Source organism: Grammomys surdaster, unplaced genomic scaffold (assembly GCF_004785775.1).
Source record: "Grammomys surdaster isolate TR1022 unplaced genomic scaffold, NIH_TR_1.0 139, whole genome shotgun sequence".
Lineage (NCBI taxonomy): Eukaryota > Metazoa > Chordata > Mammalia > Rodentia > Muridae > Grammomys > Grammomys surdaster.
The window spans coordinates 10,141,525-10,161,535 of record NW_021604597.1 but is presented as its reverse complement, the minus strand read 5'-3'; the positions used below and the strand labels follow the sequence as shown (position 1 = coordinate 10,161,535).

The window sequence follows — 20,011 nt, the reverse complement described above, 5'->3', positions numbered from 1 at the left end:
TGTGTGTGTGTGTGTGTGTGTGTGTGTGTGTGTGTGTAAGTGTTTCTATGTGTACTTGCTCCTGTGGTGTGGATACATGTGCGGATGTGTAGACATAGTTTCATGTACATGTCTGTGGAGGCCAGAGATCCACCTCAGCGTCCTTTTTCAGGCACCATCCACTTTTTTGGATTTTTACACAGGGTCTACTACTGACCTGGAATTTGCCAGTAGTCTAGACTGACTGTCCAGTGAGGTCCCAGCAATCCTGCTGTTTCCATCAGCCCAGTGCTGGTGTTAGTGGTATGAGCCACTCTACCTGGCTCATGGGGTTCTAGCTCAGATCCAGCTTGCACAGCAAGTACTTTAGCCACTAAGGACCTCCTCAACCTGAGCATTTGTTCTGTGCTCCCTTGCTAACTGACAGTGGGGCTGATAAACCAACTAAAAACATATTTATCAGTAATGCATTCAATAGTTCCTCATTAGTTCATGTCCCTCAGCCCATGATCCGCAGAAGTTTGGTCCAACTAATGATGACTTAAAGGCAACTGTTTAGGTTGTTTACATCTCTTGGGGGTAATTTTAATGATCAGAGGAAATTTATAACCCCTACTTATAAAAAAGTGTGCTGGTACTCCTAGTGTTCAACAACCACTGATGCTTTGGAAGGAACAAATGAGGACACATCAAAGAGGTTGTCTCTGGGGGCTGGAAAATAGCCTTTTCTACTTTATTTGCATACAGAAATTAAGGTTCATGATGGCTGTCACTAGATACTGGTATACATATATTCAAATGGCTAGAGCAATACTCAATTATCTGGTAACAATTTCTTCTCAAAAATCTTAATCTAACAAATTTAAATAATTTTGAACCCTTTACACTTTTTATCAAACTTGACCTATTACAGAAATGAAAGGGCAAAAATGTGTAGTTAACCTCTGAAGGTAAGCCTGTCTTATCTGCAATTCATCTAATATAATAATTTATCTCCAAGGAACCTTCTGACCTGGGTAGTAATTGCTGCTGCTTTTCACACAGCAGCGTTCCCTGCCCTGCCCTGTGTTAGTCAGAGATAATGGGTCTCTCTGTGCATTTCTGCCCCCAATTCACACATGTGCATATCATTGCCAATGTTTGCTCACAGTGTACAACTTTGTCTCTTGGCCCCTAATCTATATGACCTAACCATTTCTGAATATCAGTTCAAGACCCTTCCTTCCCATAACACACTGAGACCTAAACCCCATTCTGCTTTCTGATCTGTCAAATTCAGTTCAGTCCTGCCCTGGGCCTGGCAATGACACTTCTTTGTTATTCTTTGTTATTGCCTTAAATATCATCCCTTTAAAGAAGCAATCTTGAGAAACCACACATGAGAAAAGCCTTTATCCTTTGTCTCCATTATAGAACTCTGCTGAATGGCCTAGACATAATCATCATCATAAGGACCTCTCGGAAAGGGCTTTTTTTTACTGTTTTATCCAGTACTTCTTCTATTTAGACTGCGGGCACCTCGAGGATGAAAACTTGGTGTAAGATATTACTGCCTCTCTGGCTTTAGAAACATGCACATGGAGACACTTCAAAATGAAAATCAAAGCTTCTTGCTAGATTTAAAGTCTTCACATACAGCAGTTAGTGTCACGTCCCAACTCCGGGTAGGAATACAGCATGTGAAAATGGCTCCAAATGGCTCCATATCAAAGTCATGGAATTCTGGAGTTGCTTCTCAGTTCCTTGAATTTTCTCTGAAATTTCCTGATCTTGTCTTAACTGATCGCCTTATCTAGATGCAAATGTTTCTGCTCATTAAACAACGCCAGGAATTGTCCTTGTGATTGTAATTTAATTATATTATTTAGTGTGTCATTCTTCAGAGAGCCTTCAGTGTGTCATTGCTGCTGTCTGTGTACAGTGCTCACCTATTTAGAGTTTTTCTAAGTCAGAGCTGCACCATAAATGTGAGCATCCTTGTCTGCATCCAAGCCATAAGTTGGCCAGATTTCCTTATCAAACACTAAGTAAAACAGGTGGTATCGACAGTTAGTGAAGATCCAGCTTGGAGATAAACACACCAGAATCAAGTTTTGTGACTTTATCCACCTATCCTATCTCTGAATTTGTATGTTTTTCTTATGTATGAAAAATGTGAGCAGCTCTAATTTTACAGAATTGTTGAAGCTATTGAAGCACCTGAAAAATAACAGCACAAAAATTTTTCAGTACTTCATCATCACAATCATCTCATCAGCATCATCAGTAATATCAGGAACCAAGGCATGAGTTTATTTCTTTCTAGTTTATATTTTAAATACACAAGAAAGTCAGTTTCCCTAGAGTAGTTCTGTAATCAACCTCAAGATCAAAACTAGATCCAGGAAGTATTACAAAACAGCATGCTTAATCAGGAAAGCATTCTGACAGAGATAGACTTATGGATAGCCATGACCTCTAACTGTCAAAGAATGTCACGTGGATTTCTTGGTGGTAGTCTAGGGGAATGAATTGAAGACAGTGGGAAAAGCAGCACAAAGTATTACCCTCTCCCTTCCAGGATTCTGAAATGCTAGTGGCAGACACTGTGAACTTGTCTGTTTTTAGCTCAGTGGAAAAAAAGCAAGCACAGGATGACAGAGAAAGGGAGGAAAAAAAAAAGAACATCTTGGTCTATTTACTGTCTCCTGGGACCACAGTTTGGTTTCAGTTCCTTTGATTCAACAAGAGCAGTTTCTCCACCTGACAACTGCATGGAGTTCAGCCATAACCAAGGCCTCTCTCAGGCAGCCATGAGATCCAGCTTTTTTTATTTTATGTATTTGATTTGTATATGCAGCTTAGAATTGGTGAAATGTTGGACTTGCCTATCATTTACTTATTGAGCATGAATTATGTGCTATGCAATGTACTAAAAACGGGGCACAGCATAAACAACAAAGGAGCTTGCCTTCTGTTAAGAAAAACATACAGGCAAAAGCAAACTTTTAAAAATAGATCCAAATCAGCCATGGTGGTCCATTCTTTAATCTCAGTACTTAAGAGGCTGAGGCAGGTGGATCTCTGAATTTGAGCCCAGCCTGGACTACCTATCAAGTTGCAGTCTGACAATCTTACACAATGAGAATTAGTCTGAAAAACAAAATCAAAACACATTTTTTTTTAAAAAATGTGCTAATAAGAATAGTAAAGAGGAAGAAAAAAAGAAGTGAAGGAGAGAGGAAGGAAGAGGAAGGAAGAAAAGAGGGAAAAAGGGAGGGAGAAGGAAGGAAGGGATGGAGGAAGGAAAGAAGGCTCCAGTGGCATGCACACTCTGCAACTATATTTCCAGCAGTGGGGAGGCTGAGGTAGGAGTAGCATGGGTTGTATGCCAGTCTGAGCTTCATATTGTGACCCAGTCTCAAGGAAACATCAAAAACTGAAAATAGAAAAAAATGATAGGGAGCTCCTATGCAGTCTGCTGCAACTAAATATGTAGATGGTAATGATAGGCAACGTCTAGGGAGATGTTTGAGCTGAGATATGAATAAACTATTGTGTCGTCGTGTACGGGAAGAGGATGCTAGAGAAAGAGAAATGAGTGTGAGGGGAAAAGAAAGAAAAAACCTGGGTCAGGCATGAGCTTGGAACATGGTGTGGTAAAAATGAAGGGTGGGGCCAGGAGATACGGAAAGTATGTTTGAGAAAGGACATGTATGCAGAGATCAAGACCCAGCTGTAGCTAGGATTTTGGATCTCTTCCTAATTAAAATGGAAACCATTTAGAGGATTTCTGAGGAGAGAGTAATATGGTTTAATTTGTAAATGATCAGGCCATGCTGGCAGGCACACAAGAGTAAAAAGAGTTTATCAGAACAAACACCACAGTGTGGTCTAGTGTCCACAGGGTGTGGAAGGAGAACCCTTCCAGACTTGCTTTGGACCTAGTTCATAATCTTGCTGATAGTTGGAAAACAGCTGAGGGTAACTGCATTAACTAGGATAAGGGTACTAGTTAGTGTTCATTCTAGTGGGTGAGGCAGAGAAATATGTGGGAAGGGAAAGGGTCCATCTAGGAGGATGTTGGGATATTGACTTCTGTTAATATCAGACTGTGCTGATTGATAGTCATTCTGACACATGAGCCTAGACACTGGCAGACAGTTCAGGAAGTGTAGTTTTTCTATTATTTCAAATTAGTATAAAATTAAAGAAAGAGAAATGAACATGCTCAAAACACCCTGAATCAATAAGCTTGAGAGGGTTAAGGCTAGATATTTGAAGAGAAGAAGCAAGTCACTTACTTAAGACTACAGTCAGTAAGTTAATGGACAGAAATTCAAAATGTATTTTGTCTACCTAACACAAATATTAGGGTATGTTTGTAGTTGTAAACTCATGAGTAGACTATAGGAAGTCTGAGTAAAGGGATATTCTCGTATTACATATAAGATGGCAGATTTTTCACTGTGTATAGGATGTACAGATTTCATGGTTTCTACTTTTCTTTTTTGCATAATGATTTATTCTGGAAATGTGATTCCATGTGCGCATTAAACATAAAAAAAGCTGGAGAATGATAAATGTGTAAAGAACAGCTATAAATATCCAGTTTACATCCTGGAGTTTTCATTTTTGTAATACCAAAATAATAATCTTAGCTAAGATACAATATAAATGTATTTAACTTGAATTAAAAAATAAAGTTCAATATATAACTCAAGCAGGTGTTTCTGAATTATATCCACAACATTTAAGTCAAGATGTATTGAGTTATTAGTAGAACTGGCTGTGGTTTTTCTGTACAGTTTGAAAACAAATAAAACATTTAAAACAAATAAATGAAGTCAAAAATAAAATTAAACCAAGAAGAATATAATTATTTAAAATTCTAAACCTAGAACTGATCTGAAGCAAACTTAATTAATAGTATAGTCACGATGCTTAGGAAGGAAACAGACGGTAGGAAGGAAACAATGAGCCAAGTAATTCATAAACAATTATTTGATGATATTTGGGAGAATGACAAACAATTGCACAGAATCCCTGGGCTCCCTTCTCAGTAGAAGTTCTGATGTTATTTTAGCTGTAGTGTATGGAACTGAGTCAGTGTATGAGCATGTCAAAGTTGTCAAACTACAGGGAACTAACTCATCATGGGAAAAGAAGCAAATCTGGAAAGGGCAGAGTAAGAAAAATGCCTATAAAGATGGTTTTACCTAAAGATAATCAGAATGAGTTCAGAATACCCAGGAAGTATAGAAATATTTGCATGGATAGAAATGTTTTCACATATGTATATTGATATAAGCATATATATGTACAGGTTTGTGTACATATCTTTTGGGGAAAGGGTCATGAAGCCAAATATATGAGTGGCAGGGACCATATTTTTAGCTCTGCCAACTAAAGACATGGCAAAAGATTTTTGAGATGCAACTGGATGGATGTTGTGACAATTTAGTATATCTTTTCATGCAAAATATAAGATAAAGATCACTAATATTACTGGTGAATACCATAAGGACATAAAAAACAGAATAAGCGAGACCTTTATGGCCAAATGTGTACAATTTGACACGAAATAATCAAGGCAATAAACAATTACAAGTCACAGAAAAAGCTGCAAGTTCACAGAGCCCAGCAACATAGATGGTGACATAAATAAACCAGTGTGGAAGAAAAGATTCTTTGGCCTGTAATAGCTTGGAAACAACATGTGAGCACAAAGGAAGTTTCACAGTTGAAAGATGGTGTTTTTGCAAGATAAGTACTTGTTAAACTTCACAATAAAGATTACATTAGACAAGAATATCACTATTATGTCCAAGACAAATTTTTTTTTGTTGGGAAGTTGCCATTGTATAATGGGAAATTGCAGGCAACACCTCAAAAAGGCAATAAAACTGACATTGTTGGTGCAAGACAGGTGAGTGTAAGAATCTTTCCACATGGTAGCATGGGAGGAAGCAAGAGCTCTACAAGACTGCTGCAGAAAATGTATGATCACGCCAAACAGGAGGCGAGCCAAAAAATGTGTGACTATCCCAACGGGAGGCAAGCCAAAAAGTGTATGACCACTCCAAAGAGGAGGCAAGAAAAAAGCAAAACAGAACAGAACAGAACAAAACAAAACAAAAACCCAAAAAATAAAGAACAAAAACATCAAAGGCCAATCAGAAATATGCTAGCAAGATTAAGCATGTTATGGGTAACAGTTACGTTCATTTATTTTTTAAAAAGCTACCATAAGAGATACTTTCCCCATAAGAAAATAATAAGTATTTGAAATATATATGTTTACCTTGATTTGAACATTATACAATTTATTCATGTGCCAACACACTACATGCAAATTATAGCAATTAACTATATATTTAAGCTTTATGAAAAATTTAAAAGGTGAAGACCGTATGCTTTAAATCCTTAAGTTTTACAAGAGATAATGGCATGAAAATATTCCAAACTAAAGAGAGATAGAAGGTAAAGTATTCAGTACTGTGACTGTTAATTGCAATGTTTAGTATCTGTGAAAATTGCCAAGAAAATAGGTCTTGAGTGTTTTAACAATAAAATAAAATAAATATGTGGAGAAATACATATGCTAATTATCTGGAATTACCCTTTACAAGTATAGACACGATTCAAAACAATATGCTCTGCACAATAAATATATGAGATTTTATTTGCCAATTAAAAATAAAAAGAGATATTCACTAAATGTGATTATCAACTCTAGATTGAATTGGTTACTGGAGGGATAACATTATAAAGGATATTATTAAATAACAAAATTGAAATAGGGACAGACTTATGGAGTAAAGACTTATGGAGTCGATCATTGTTAATGTATCTGCTAGTGTACTTAGGATTGTACATGGAAAGAAAGAGCCTTGTGATCAAAAAGTCAGAGCAAATGAATGATTATAGAAAGAAAACTGGGGTATTGACTATGAAACAGAGCAAAATACACAAGATACATTTAAAAGTATTTCATGACACTTTGGGGCTTGAAATTATTTTTATTTTATTTTATCATTTTTCAAGGAAAGTTCTCGTTTTGTATCCAAATATGGCTCTGAACTCATGACATAGCATGGCAAACCTGAAAACAAAACAAGCAAAACAAAAAACATAGCAAAATCATAGTAATTCTCTGTCTTCAGCCTCCTTTATGTTGGGATTGCAGGTATGAATCATTCTACTCAAATTATAATTTTGAAAATTAGTAAAAGTTGCGAGTATGTATTTGAAAAAAACACATTTTCTTTACTTGGCAACATTATCACAGAGAGTGCTTTTCTTACTTTCCTCATTCAGATCTTTCTGCCATGAAAGGAAAGGATGAATAGCTTGCTTAAAATTATTTTCTTGTGTAAAGGCAAATTGAATGAATAAGGTGTACTGCTGAAGTTTTATACGATTTATTCGGGATCAGAACAAGCTGCAGTGATGTTTTTGTGGACCACATGGCTGCACTTGTTTCTAGGGTGAAAAGAATTTTTGAGGATGTGGTAGCAACAGAATAAAGCACAAGTGAAGGCTCCCAGTGAAAAATCTGTAAGTGAAATGTCAGCGAGGGAAGAAACTCATTCCAGCCCAGGTACCCACACCAACAGACCTCCGACAACCACCAACTCCATTCTCATCTGCTTTTTTCAATTCTGACATAAGTATTCAACTATAATGCAATCTCTCATTATGCTTGGATTTAAAAATAAAAAGCAATTTTTGCAATAATATTAAAAGTAAAAATATATAAAATTAAAAAGTTCATGTTTACAATGATGGAAAGAAAACTGAAAGGGATACGAACGGCATCGAATTTAAGGACCAAGGTTTAGTGCATGCAAAATATCAAATACAAACAAACAAACTAAAACAACAATAAAATGAATAGAAACTAAACGGCATCAGTGCCAGGCTAGTGAAAGAAATGTAACAGTCATTCCCAAAAGAAAATTTACATTTTAAAGGCATGAAAGCCAGGAAATAATACTTTTAACTGTTCCCCTACAGCTAAGATGTACAAATTGGAAGTGTATGTCATTAGCATTGGAAAGACAGATACATCCAGCAACAGAATAAGGTTACTTATATTTTTATTTTTACACAAATAATTTCATAAATTAATATGCAATTCTTTCTTTGCATTTACTTGTATTCTACATTTTTGTACATATTATTTTCTCATTTGTTCAGGACAAATATATTATATTTATATATAAACATATATATATATATGTAATATATTAAATTCAAATATGCTACATTTGGCACTTACTTTTAAGTTATACTGATAAAACATGAGAATATTCGAGGTAAAGGACACACATTTGGTTTTGAAAAGCTAGAAGATCCAACTATTCTAAAGGCAGAAGATTTTAAAATTCAAATAATTTCATTTTTTTAGTTCTCATACATTTCATATTCTACCCAGACAACTAAATTTCTTCTTCTTGAACATGGGGTAATGGCTGAATGAAGGAAAAACAAAATAAGAAAGAAGAAAAGAAATAAATTAGGAGAAGGAAAGAAAGAAAGAAAGAAAGAAAGAAAGAAAGGAAGGAAGGAAGGAAGGAAGGAAGGAAGGAAGGAAAAGGAAGCGAGGAAAGACAGCATTATGATGTTCTTTTGGAAATTATTCATTTGTATATATAGTATATATAATATTATATAATTAGTGTTTCAAGTAAGCTCTTTTTTTAAAGTGCACTTGGCTACTGATTAGGCTGGGATAGCACTCATGACAATCAGTTCACTCTCTTTCCTAGTGGGCCATTTGGCAATTACCAGGGTGTGAGAGACACCTACCTTCTCTGAACTTAATCAGTATCTGCAGGCTTCCATCCTCTCATATATCCTTGACATATCTCCCATGTGTTCTTAACAAATAGGGTTTGTTAAGATTTGATATACAGCAGATATACAGTTTCAACTATCATTCTTACAATTGTGTCACAGAAATGCAATCCCATGAAACATGGATACATGTATGTATCAAGATTCAAAATTTGTTCCCTAGAAATATATAACTTACAAAATTCTTTCTAACTCCACCTCAAACACTCTTGATTCGTATGCACACTCTAAGTGCTCTGCTTAAATGAGTTTCTGAAGGAAGAAACACAACACTAATATTGAGCAAATGTCCCTTGAACATTCACGTCTCCTGGAGACAACCGAACAAACACTCAGATTTCCTGTCCGTAAATAGATTGTTTTCAAAGAAGAAATTCTAAACTTATTTTCCACAATCTAGAAGCAGGCTGCTAAATCAGACATCATAATTCACATCAACAACAAATCTTCCCTGCCAAGAAGACAGCATGTTCTCTATGGCCTCGGCCTTCTTTTACTGCCCTGAGTTACAGAGGTGATCAACTTACTCCATAATTTTCTCGTGGTTCTTATCCCATATGAATTGTGATGTCACATAATTCATAGCACACTCACAATAACCAGTAGTTAATGATACCAAAATGTTTCATGATTAAAAGTATGGGTATTTGAAAATGTGGTTATTGATAGACTTTAAAATTCAGTTGTTGAATTAACATAATCATATTCAGATAGAAGTATTATTGAGTTATTATGCAATACTTAATGATGAAGAGACATCATGTTATCGCTAGACTACCAACTTACTCTACATTATGGTTAGAATGTCCAACTCGCATTATCAACTACTTTCCTGAACTTATAACACTAAGTATTTGCATTTCTGAACCATAATGAAAAGACAGTGATTCTGGTCAGAGCCCAGTGTGTGGTAATGGTTTTAAACAGTAAGTAGATACCAGGAACTGCAACAACACTAGCAAGGTATTATTAGCACTGTGAAAACAAGATTCAGCAAGAAAGGAGACGTTGCTGATTCCCTTTACTGGAGGCCATGACTATCTCTTTTAAAAGTAAAATTAAATGTGCTTTCAGATATGTGAGTCCAGATGTTTCTTTTAGCAAACCTCCAACAGTAAATGTGTGATGTATGTCATTTTCATAAGTTGTTTAAGTTTAGTAAATTTTACTGGCAAACTTGGCAAACCCCGCGTGTGTAACTGAACAGTGCTCTTGAGTAACATTGTTCTTTCTAAAATTCTGCTTGTTAACTTCAGTGTGATATAATAATTTTAGAAAACTTAAAGAAACCAAAGGCTGCTACAAGAAAGATTAAGTTTCTACATTTGAATACACAGTTAAATATAGGTAACATGCACAAGCAGCTTCTCAGACTTGCACAAATCAGAAGACAGTGTTTTTTAGGACTTACGCCATTTTAGAATTTGACTCATGAAACCAGAGTGGTTTGATTCATAATTACTAGTACGAATTATCTTCATTTTCTTTTTTACTCTATCAAAGTTTTATAAATGCAAACTGCCCTATTAGGAGAGTTAGATTTTCTTATTTAGATTTTAAGATCATGCACTTGATTTAGATTTCAAATCATTTTTTAAAATTATATACCACAATTTAATGAAAGAAAACAATATTCCCAAATGCTAGATGTTAAATAACATCATTTTATGGTGTGTAAAATAATATAGAATTTTTTAAAAAGAAAAATGTTTGATTAATAAAGCATAAAAAAATAGAGCTGTAAGAGGATTTATTAATGTCAGAAATCTACTGGTGGGAGGAATAGATAAACATTCAAATTTATTAATAATACAGATGTTTGTGCAAGAGTTATCTGTATGGAGAGTTACCTACAAAAAAAGGAGACAGTACTTTGTTTTGCAGCTATAATAACTTTCAGATCAAAAAAAAAACTTAATTTTTTGCAACTTACCAAAATCTTAAATGTGATGTTAAAGCTTGGCAAATTGATTAAATTTGTCATTTAAAAAAATTTACTATCTACATGAGAGACTTACACAGGCTAGTTTGTAATCTGGCCAGCATCCGTGTCATTGTATTATTGGCATAGAAATAGGAATATAAATAATGAAGTGAAAAGTAGCAAAAGACATGATGTTCTTACCTCTGGGCCCCATTTACAGCTGGCTGTCGATCTGCTCCATTGCTGGTGAGCGACCAGCACCTCAGACAACTCTGCTTCCTGCTAGACTCTACAAGTGGCAAATACATGGGGGTTTTGCTCTGCAAACGGATAGTACATGAAAAGAGGAAGTTGCAGAATACCAGTCGTTATGCTTCATAAATCCTACAAAAAAGAGAAACGACTCACAAGGTCCTCATAATCATGGAGACTGAGCTATAATTTGTGCATCTCCTCATACACAATTAATTCATACACATATTTACTGACATTTAGAGAAGACCAGTTATTGACATGTAAACTTATATCAAGCAGTGCTCATTTGTGTAAGGAAATAGTTCATTGTGCCAAAATGATACTCAGAGAAAAAAAACAGAACTGGGAAAAAAATTCTGTCCTATGTGGGAGATGGTGGAACTGGCACATGGGACATAAAGTTGCTTTTATAAGTCTAATTAAAGTTATTGGAGTATGACTTAGGTATGCATCAGACTACTGGAGACAGGAGAGGAGGAAGGAGAGAACGAGCACTAAATAAACTACTGCGTTTTCTCAGAACTGGGGTAGTGGTTCTTTACCTGTAAGTCTTAAACTTCCTTTCTCATGGCAGTGGTCTGTTACATGTAGATAAAGCACTGCAAAAGTGAAACTGTTACTTATCCACCATCTCTCACAACTTCAGCCACAAGAGTGAAAAACAAGCCCAGCTCCTGTATTGCTAAACATGTAGATGGTTAATTTTCTTATCATTTAAAAGAGTAAATGGATCTAAAGAAAGATGGCTGAAAAAAAAACCATGTTTACAAATATTATGAAGAGCTAATGAAAGCAAAAGCTATAGTCAACGTCAAAGAAAAGTCCCTCTATGCAGATAGTCATGCATATTTCATATATACATACATAGATGCATATTTCTCTCAGGTTCAGTCTGACAGATAAGGAGAGCCAATGAATAGCCAACGGGTGGCACTTCCTCCCACCTTCACTTGCTTATTGGGGAAGAGAGGGGGTGGATTGCAAGAATAACACAAGAATTATGCAAAGCTTCATACACTGCAAGAACTGTGAGCACTTTCTGGACTTTAGAAACCACCATTCTTGAGGGTATAACACTCAGTTTTCTTTATTGTTTTTTTTAATATCTAAATATAATTTCCTTTCTTTCTAGATTATAGTTATATCATTTCCCTCTTCTCTTTGCTCCCTCTAAACCTTCCCACCCCCTTTCCTTGCTCTTTATCAAGTTTATGCCCTCTCTTCCATGAATTGTTATATGCACATTTGTGTATTCAACATATATCTATAAATACTTAAGTATTACCTGCATAACATCACTTATGTGTTTTCAGGGCTGACCATTTGGTATTAGATAAAAAATTCTTGCGTTCGTTCCTGAGGAGGACTATTTCTCTAGCTGTCAAGCTACCTTGTTGACTGGAGTTCTTTGTTTATGATCACAGCGGCTAAATCTACAATATACCTCTGCACCAAGGGCTCAGAAATCACTGCAGAAGAGAGCCAGAAAGATTGTAAGACAGAAGATTAGGGAGCTGGCTGAGATGATGTCTCCTGGGAATGTCAGAAGCTATCTCCATGAAATCTGACCAACATGACTGCCCAAGCATGAGTAGAACAAAGACAATAATAAATATGCTAACATGGAAGGGGAAAAGCCACAGAGGCCTTAATTCTGCACCCTAAGCTTTGTACTTAACAGTGTAGTCAGATGCATTGGTGAATAATTAAAAATGGAAATATTTTGCATTTTATGTACACATATATTTAATGTGATTTGGCAAGAAGTAAAATAACTAAAACAAACTAAGACAGTTTCCTGTCATGAAATATTACACAAAGAAAACAAAAACAAAAAATCCAAACAGCACTAACCTAAGTGTCATCACATGATATTTGACTTGAATTCATTAGTGAAATACAGACAGAATAGTCCCTGCAGGAAATGGCACTGCTGGGATTTGTTGTTAGTTAGGTGTTTTTTTGTTTTGTTTTGATTTGTTTTGTTTTGTTTTTACCATGATTTTGTGAGAACAACACCAGCATCATACAGCCCCAACGGCCAAGTCTTACCTTCTCAGTACCTGTGGATTCAGTAGTGTCCTCTCATCTGAGGTTTCTCTAAGGTTTCAGTTACAAGTGTCTAACCACAATTCAAAGACATTATGTGGAAAACTATGGAAATTATATTGTGACGGTTTGAATACGTTTGGCCCCCATGGACTCATGTGTTTGAATGCTTGGCTATAGGGAGTGGCACTATGAAGAGATGTGGCCTAGTTGGAATAAGTATGTCCTTGCTAGAGGAAGTATGATCAAGATGTAGAACTCTCAGCACCTTCTCCACCACCATGTCTGCCTGCATGCTGTCATGCTTCCCACCATAATAATAATAGACTGTAAACCTCCGAACTGTAAGCCAGGCCCAACCAAATGTTTTCCTTTATAAGAGTTGCAATGGTCATAGAGTCTCTTTACAGCAATGAAACCCCAACTAAAACATATATATATATATATAATTTTAAATTGTCAGAATTCTGTTCATGATGAAATCCCCCATGCCAGACTCCCTTTATGTGCCTAGTGGACTCACGTTGTGGACACTACCACTGTTAGTTATTATCCATTTGGGTTCTTGGTTCCCAGTCACACTCTCTTAGGACCCATACTCAAGTAACACTATTTTACTTGATAAGGTCTCCAACATTCTAGAATAGATGCTCTACCCAAACTGATATACCAAAGAGAAGCCATGAAGGACTCCTTCAAAAGGAAAAGTGAACATTCTTGGTAATTCAAGAAGAAAATCTCATGGTGATATAATGTTCATGATAAGGACACAGAAAATATTAGCATAAATAGGGCTTGCTACCAGGTTCTCTCATGCTTCTACTGTGGGGAAATCTTGAAATATTTCCACTATGGATATTGGACAGACCACAGCAATCATGTATCTTTCCTGTCACCAGTACTCTGTCCCCTCTGTCTAGAAGTTGAGTATTTATTCTTCTATGGTAAGTTTTTATTTTGGTGACTATGCTTGAGGTTTTGCCAGCTTCCCAACTTTTGCTCTACTTAACTAATCCAATGTATTGCTCTCTTTTTCTTTGTGTGAAATTTTTGAGGTAATTTCCAACACTATTTCCTCATGTCTTTCTTCTGTGTTTGTATAAAATGTAACATGGATTTTATGATTTTAGCACATTTTGTGTACATTTTGAAGCCATTAAGTACACCTACATTTTTGAAACTGTTAGCTATCAGCCTTCTGAATTTTCTCATCTATGGACACAGAACAACAACCTGCCCTCACCCCCTCCCTATGCTCCCTAGCAACCACCATTCTATTTCCAAGACTTGACTATTCTAGGTACCATACGTAAATGGACTCACATAGCCTTTGCTCTGCTGTGTCTGGTTTATTTAATTTAGGTTCATAAGTGTCTAGCCTCTGTCCAAGTTACCTTCTTTTCTCAAGGTTGGAAGAAGTTTTGTTGTATATATTTGCCATATTTTGTTCATCCATCAGGGGACAGTTGGGTTGTTTCGTTTCTTCCCTTCAGCTGTTATGGAGGATGCTGACCTAGACATTGTTGTGCAACTATCTGGTTGAGTCTCTGCTTCCAGTTCTTTTGAGTACACACACTATAGGATGATATAAATTTGTGTGTGTGTTTGAAGGAAGTGGAACACTATTAAGTTTATTCATGTCATATTGTCCTTCTGCATTTGAATTCTTACTTCCTCTTATTCACCAAGTCTCCTTGCTAGTCAGGAAATGAGCTCTGTCACCAAACTCCAAATACATTAAGGCCTCTCTTGCCATCACTTTTCAGCACATGCCCTCTACTGACCACTTCCTTTCCCTGGAAATTGAGTCTCCATTCTGGGCTTCCTCCTCACCTCTGGATGGTGCATTTCATCAACTTCTCTGATTTTCTCATAGGTGCTTCTAGCTGTGTAGACATTAGATGTTGCCCTTTCTCATAGTTTAGTCTGATAGATTGTCTCATCATGCTGTATTTTCAACGTGCTTCTACTTGAAGTTTCCATGAGCAATTAGTAACAAATTCTTAATCTTTACCATCAAAAAATGCATGATTTCCTGAAGAAGTATTGAAGTTACAAAATCCTAGTTGTTTCCCTGTAATATGGAAGAAAATAAAATCAAAGATCAGCTTCTACTTTTCATTAAGTGTGACAAGGCCACCATTATTTTTGTGTCATTTCCTCATCTGTAAGGGGGGGGTCCTTAAATGTTCACCCAAAAATATTACTGAAAGGTTACAAAACAAAAAGTAGCTTCTTAAGGATTGTAGTATAACATAAAGACAAAAAGTCCACTCAAATTCTCTCCAACATTGTTTTACCATCTGTGATATAAGTTATGTGATCAATTGGATATGCATATCTTGTTTTTAGCCATACCACTCAGAACATACCCTAAGTCATCTAATGTGTACATTTGATCCTTGCTGCCCATTTCCTGTAAAATTATATCTATAAAATTATAATATATAACAAATTAAATTGTTTTATGAGATTATTTAAAGTAACTTAAAACATCACTGCATGTTTTCTCATGATGTCTTTTAAAACATAATTTGAAGATATTTCTAAGATGTGTGACTGTGTATGTGTGTTCATATGTGAACATCTTTGCATAGATATACATAAATGGAGGTTATTGGTTAACAATGTATGATTTACTCAATATCTTTCTACCTTACTTTTTGGGACATTGTCTCTCACTGAACCTAAAGCTAACTGATTAAGCTAAAGTAGATGGCCTGGAAGCTTCAGTGACCTTGGTCCCCAGTGCTAGGATTACAGATTCATTCGTGTTTCTGAACATGGAATCTTATCTCTGGGTGTTGAGTCTTGCCTGTCTGCAGAATAAGCACTTTACCAATTGAGTCCCTAACCCCTGCAAGACATATTTTGAAAGAATTTATATATGGAATTCACTCATTGACTGAAGTTTACAATTCGAAACAGTAAAGACAGGAACAGAATCATGAAGGCCTTCTTTCTTTCTCCCAGCCAGGCATAGAAATAGGATTATTGAACCATCTGTAGATAAATGTTATTTATCCATGCTAAGGCACCTAGTCAAAAAAGTATAAATTGTCATTAATTTTTGTCATTCCAGATTGCATCTAATATTTGAACAATAAGACATTTATAGAGTTGCCACTCTGTTGGGTCAAGAAGAGATGTCTTTAAAAAATTTAGTTTACACTCCTAATCAAACTAGAAGTAGATCCTATTTTAACAATGTGTGTCTTCGTTGCACACATTGCATACACAAAACGATCATTTCATTTGCTGATCTCACTCTTTGTGTCGTGGATGTTTGTCTGATTCTTATTGACTGGAAGGGTTAACAGGTCATTCCATAGTAGTATGTTGCCCTCATCTCTTCTAATGCTGCTGAAATCATTTCTGCATCATTTTAGTGCTTTCTTCATCACAACTGGAACCTTGTGAGATTACACTTATATCCTATGATAATTTTCCTGCTCTCTGGAGCAAGATACTTGAACCAATTTTCTCTATTTTCTTCCTCAGACAAAGAGTCAGTTACTTCTCTAAAGGACCATGGCTTTTTTGTGGAACCACAATTAAACCCCTGTATAACTTATTACCACTGAGATATTGATACCATTTGGATTAAACTTGGAATAAATAAATCACTCAAATTTAACTAGGTGATAAGAGAGGTGACTTCATGTAAGTAAGAGATGAGTTTTGGGTTCAGAAAGACTCAGCCTCAGCATGTAAGGTGTAATGTTATAAAGAAAGATACCCCACCTCAGCTCTGTGATTTTTACAAGAATGTTTTGCATACATAGGCATGTGTAACCATACACTCATACAAGCAAACACAAATACACACCCACACACCATACACATATACATCTATGAAATTTGTCAAATAACTGTGCATATTTCTTTGAAAGGAGATTTCAATTTAAATAAAAGACACTCTTGGTTGTAGCCACTACTCCCTTCCCAAGTGCATTTTCATGGGATACTGAAAGTACCAAAGTGGCACTGTTTCAGATACTATCTGCACAGGTCAGTGGTGAGGAGTGTGCCTCTGGTTCACAGATTTTATTTTGAACTTGTTAAAGAGATGCTTTAACATTTTAATATTTATATGTTTTCTGGTTTTGCTTTTATTAAGTGAAAAAATTGAAAAGGAAGGCTTGCCCTGATATTCTCAACTGTCTCTGAACTCATTCTTTTAATTTATAAACTTTAAATGAGAACTCTAGTGTACTGGGATGCCCTGAGGACTAGGCGCCTACCAGGGATAGAGAGCTAAGAGAAGATATAACCTGATGTGTGCGCTCCTAATGATGCCCAAACCAAACTTCAGATAGAGAATTGGACAAAATTTTATTCTATTTTGTCAATTTGTTCTTTAAAACATTATAAAGATTTTAAAAATAAATCTGTTTGAAATAATATTAAAGATTTTTAGAGTCTTTCATCTACTTAATATTTTATGTGCAATTTTATAAAGAGTTATATAAATCAAAGCAATGGGTATAGAATCCATGAATAGACTTTGTGTTCATTATCATCATGCTCTATGGCCCAGATGCTGTCTTTCCATATTTTACCAGGATGCCTTATCCTCTTCCTTCTGGCTGACTTTGGCCACTAGAAACATGAGCATTGGGTATAGGTGAATTTTGAGTGCCTGTATCTTCATATTTCTGCTAGTGAATATATTCAAAAGTGACTGGATTTCTCCACCAGTTCCCAGCTTCTTTCTATTCCTTACTATGGGTCTGTCTAGGTTCCCAAAGTGTGGATCTGCTTTGATGTTCATGATTGAGAAGGGACTGGCTACGTAGCCAGGAAACCTTCCAGGTGCTCTGTCAAGCCTTGTGCCAATTACTCTACATTCCTACTCTGAATACCTGAACTTGTTATTTTTAAGTGCACTACTTCAAGGATACCTCATTCAGGGTGTATAGTCACCTTGGAATGCAATCAAATTGCAGTGTAACTTAACACATTAGAAAGTATCTAGTTTCGGGGGAAATACAAGGGTGCAAGGTTAGGGAGGTATGCTAGGTACGTGGAAAGCAATCACTTAACTAAGACCCAAAGAATAAGTAAGAGTATATGGGCATTTGGAAGGGAGGATCAAGGTGAAAAGGATAGGGTAGTCAGAGAAAGGGTATAACACTCGTCATGTGGTTTGAAGCATGCTATTTAGGCAGTGTCAACTCACAGGCTGGTGAAAGCAATGACAAAAAAGTGCTGCAGATATAAGCAAGAGTAAGTATGTATTAGGAAGTAGAAAGGGCTTAGAGCATCCTCTTACAGAAGAAATCCAAACATGAACGCAGAGCTCAGGATTGCCTCCATGCTTAGCAAACAGGCTCTAGTTTCGGTCCACACCCTGAGAAAACATAAGGGGATGGAAATAAAGAGCTTGCTCTATGCACCAGGACATTTCATGCCATTACTTGTTCCTTGCAGAGAATCTCCAAGATATTTCTTGGAGACGCAAGTCCTTGCTGTATATCTACAGAGGTATGGTGCTTCTAGGACTTAATTAGCATTGTTGTAAACATGTGATCACTGTCTGAAAATAAATTAAATCTTTTCCCTTTGCCAAAGCTCTGACTGGTTCAACAATAATTGTATGATTCAAGACAACAAAGAAGATATAGTACTAGAAATCCATGTTCTTCTTTTAGCAAACTCTGAGGAGCCATGGCAACAGGAGAACCAGGAAGAGAAAGACAGAGATGTGAAAATGAATTTTAATGAATACCAATAAAATATCTTATTCAAGCTAATAATATGAAAATGTCATGATATTTAGCAATAATATAAACATGTAACAAGGAGAAATATACAAGATCATGTTATTTTCCACCTTTAAATATAAATTTAAATCACTTAAAATTAAACTCAATAAAACCTTCAACATTCAGTCACACCAGCCTCATTTCACTGCTCAGTAGCATTAGGCAGCAGCATCCTGCACTGTCATTCCTAAAGTATAACAGGAGTCAGCTGAGAGAAGATGCAGGAGAAATTATGTTTCAATGAACGGAAGCTAGCAGCTACAGCATCCTTAAGGGTTTGGATTCCTTATCTAGATTAGCAATGATGCCATACCCTAGACTCCTGTCATATACTTAAGATTTTCTGTGGACAACAATGCTCATGCATTTAGAGTAAGATAACCAGGGACCTCATCTCACATCCTGTATTCTTTTTTTTTTCTGAGATGCTGGATGTTGCACCCACCATATCACTGGGCTATAGCCCAGGTGGACAATCTCGTGCTGAGTAGGGGTCTCTCAATACTTTCTTCTGTCTGTATCAAGACTTGGAGCATCTCTATCACAGGTATGTTATATATAAATATATTACTTATTCATCGAAAAATTGCTGACCAATCCTGGATTCTCATCATTGTAGGGTATCAAAAATTATATTTGTGTAACAGGACCATTAAATTAAAAATGCAAATGATATCCCTTTTAGTCTTATTAGATATATAATATAAATATGACACATTAAAAATAGTATTTAGTTTTAAATTTTGTATGCTTAAATGCCCTTAACTTAATTTTTTTTGATTGACACTTCATTTTTTATTTTTGTAAAATGTAAAATGATTTAAGAAATGTAATATTTTTTATTCTGGAAATTTTGTTAAATTTTAATCAAATGTATATATAAATTCTAAGTGCTAGAATTGCTTTAGGAAATGACTTATACTTTAAAAATTCAAATTTCTCGCCCCCACTTCTTTGCTAAGAACCACTTTTTTCCATAAAAGCATTTCAAATAACTGAGAAGATTTTTAGATATTAAGTGAAATGTTCCCCTTCTGCCAGCTGGATAAACTTAGGTTTGTTATTTCTATAGTAAAACAACAACAACAAATCCTGATATGTGTGCATAGCACATAGTCTGCATGACACGGGAGTACGTGGTGCAAACTGAGAATCAGGTCAAGGAAAAATAGGACCCAAAGGGAAGAGGTAGAAA

General features: G+C 35.8%; 1 protein-coding gene across 16 annotated transcripts in view; it reads right to left on the bottom strand.

Annotated features, from left to right (window-relative positions):
• Mbnl1 (muscleblind like splicing regulator 1) overlaps positions 1-11,059 on the bottom strand; it is a 172,996-nt gene extending 161,937 nt beyond the window's left edge. For 8 of the 16 annotated variants that reach the window (XM_028763505.1, XM_028763506.1, XM_028763507.1 and 5 more), the window contains exon 1: positions 10,946-11,056. The gene's annotated coding sequence lies outside the window, so the exon portion shown is untranslated. Of the gene's footprint in view, positions 1-10,945 lie in introns of all 16 variants that reach the window. The other 8 variants (XM_028763500.1, XM_028763508.1, XM_028763504.1 and 5 more) reach the window with 3 other exon arrangements.
• Between the last annotated feature and the right edge of the window lie 8,952 nt (positions 11,060-20,011).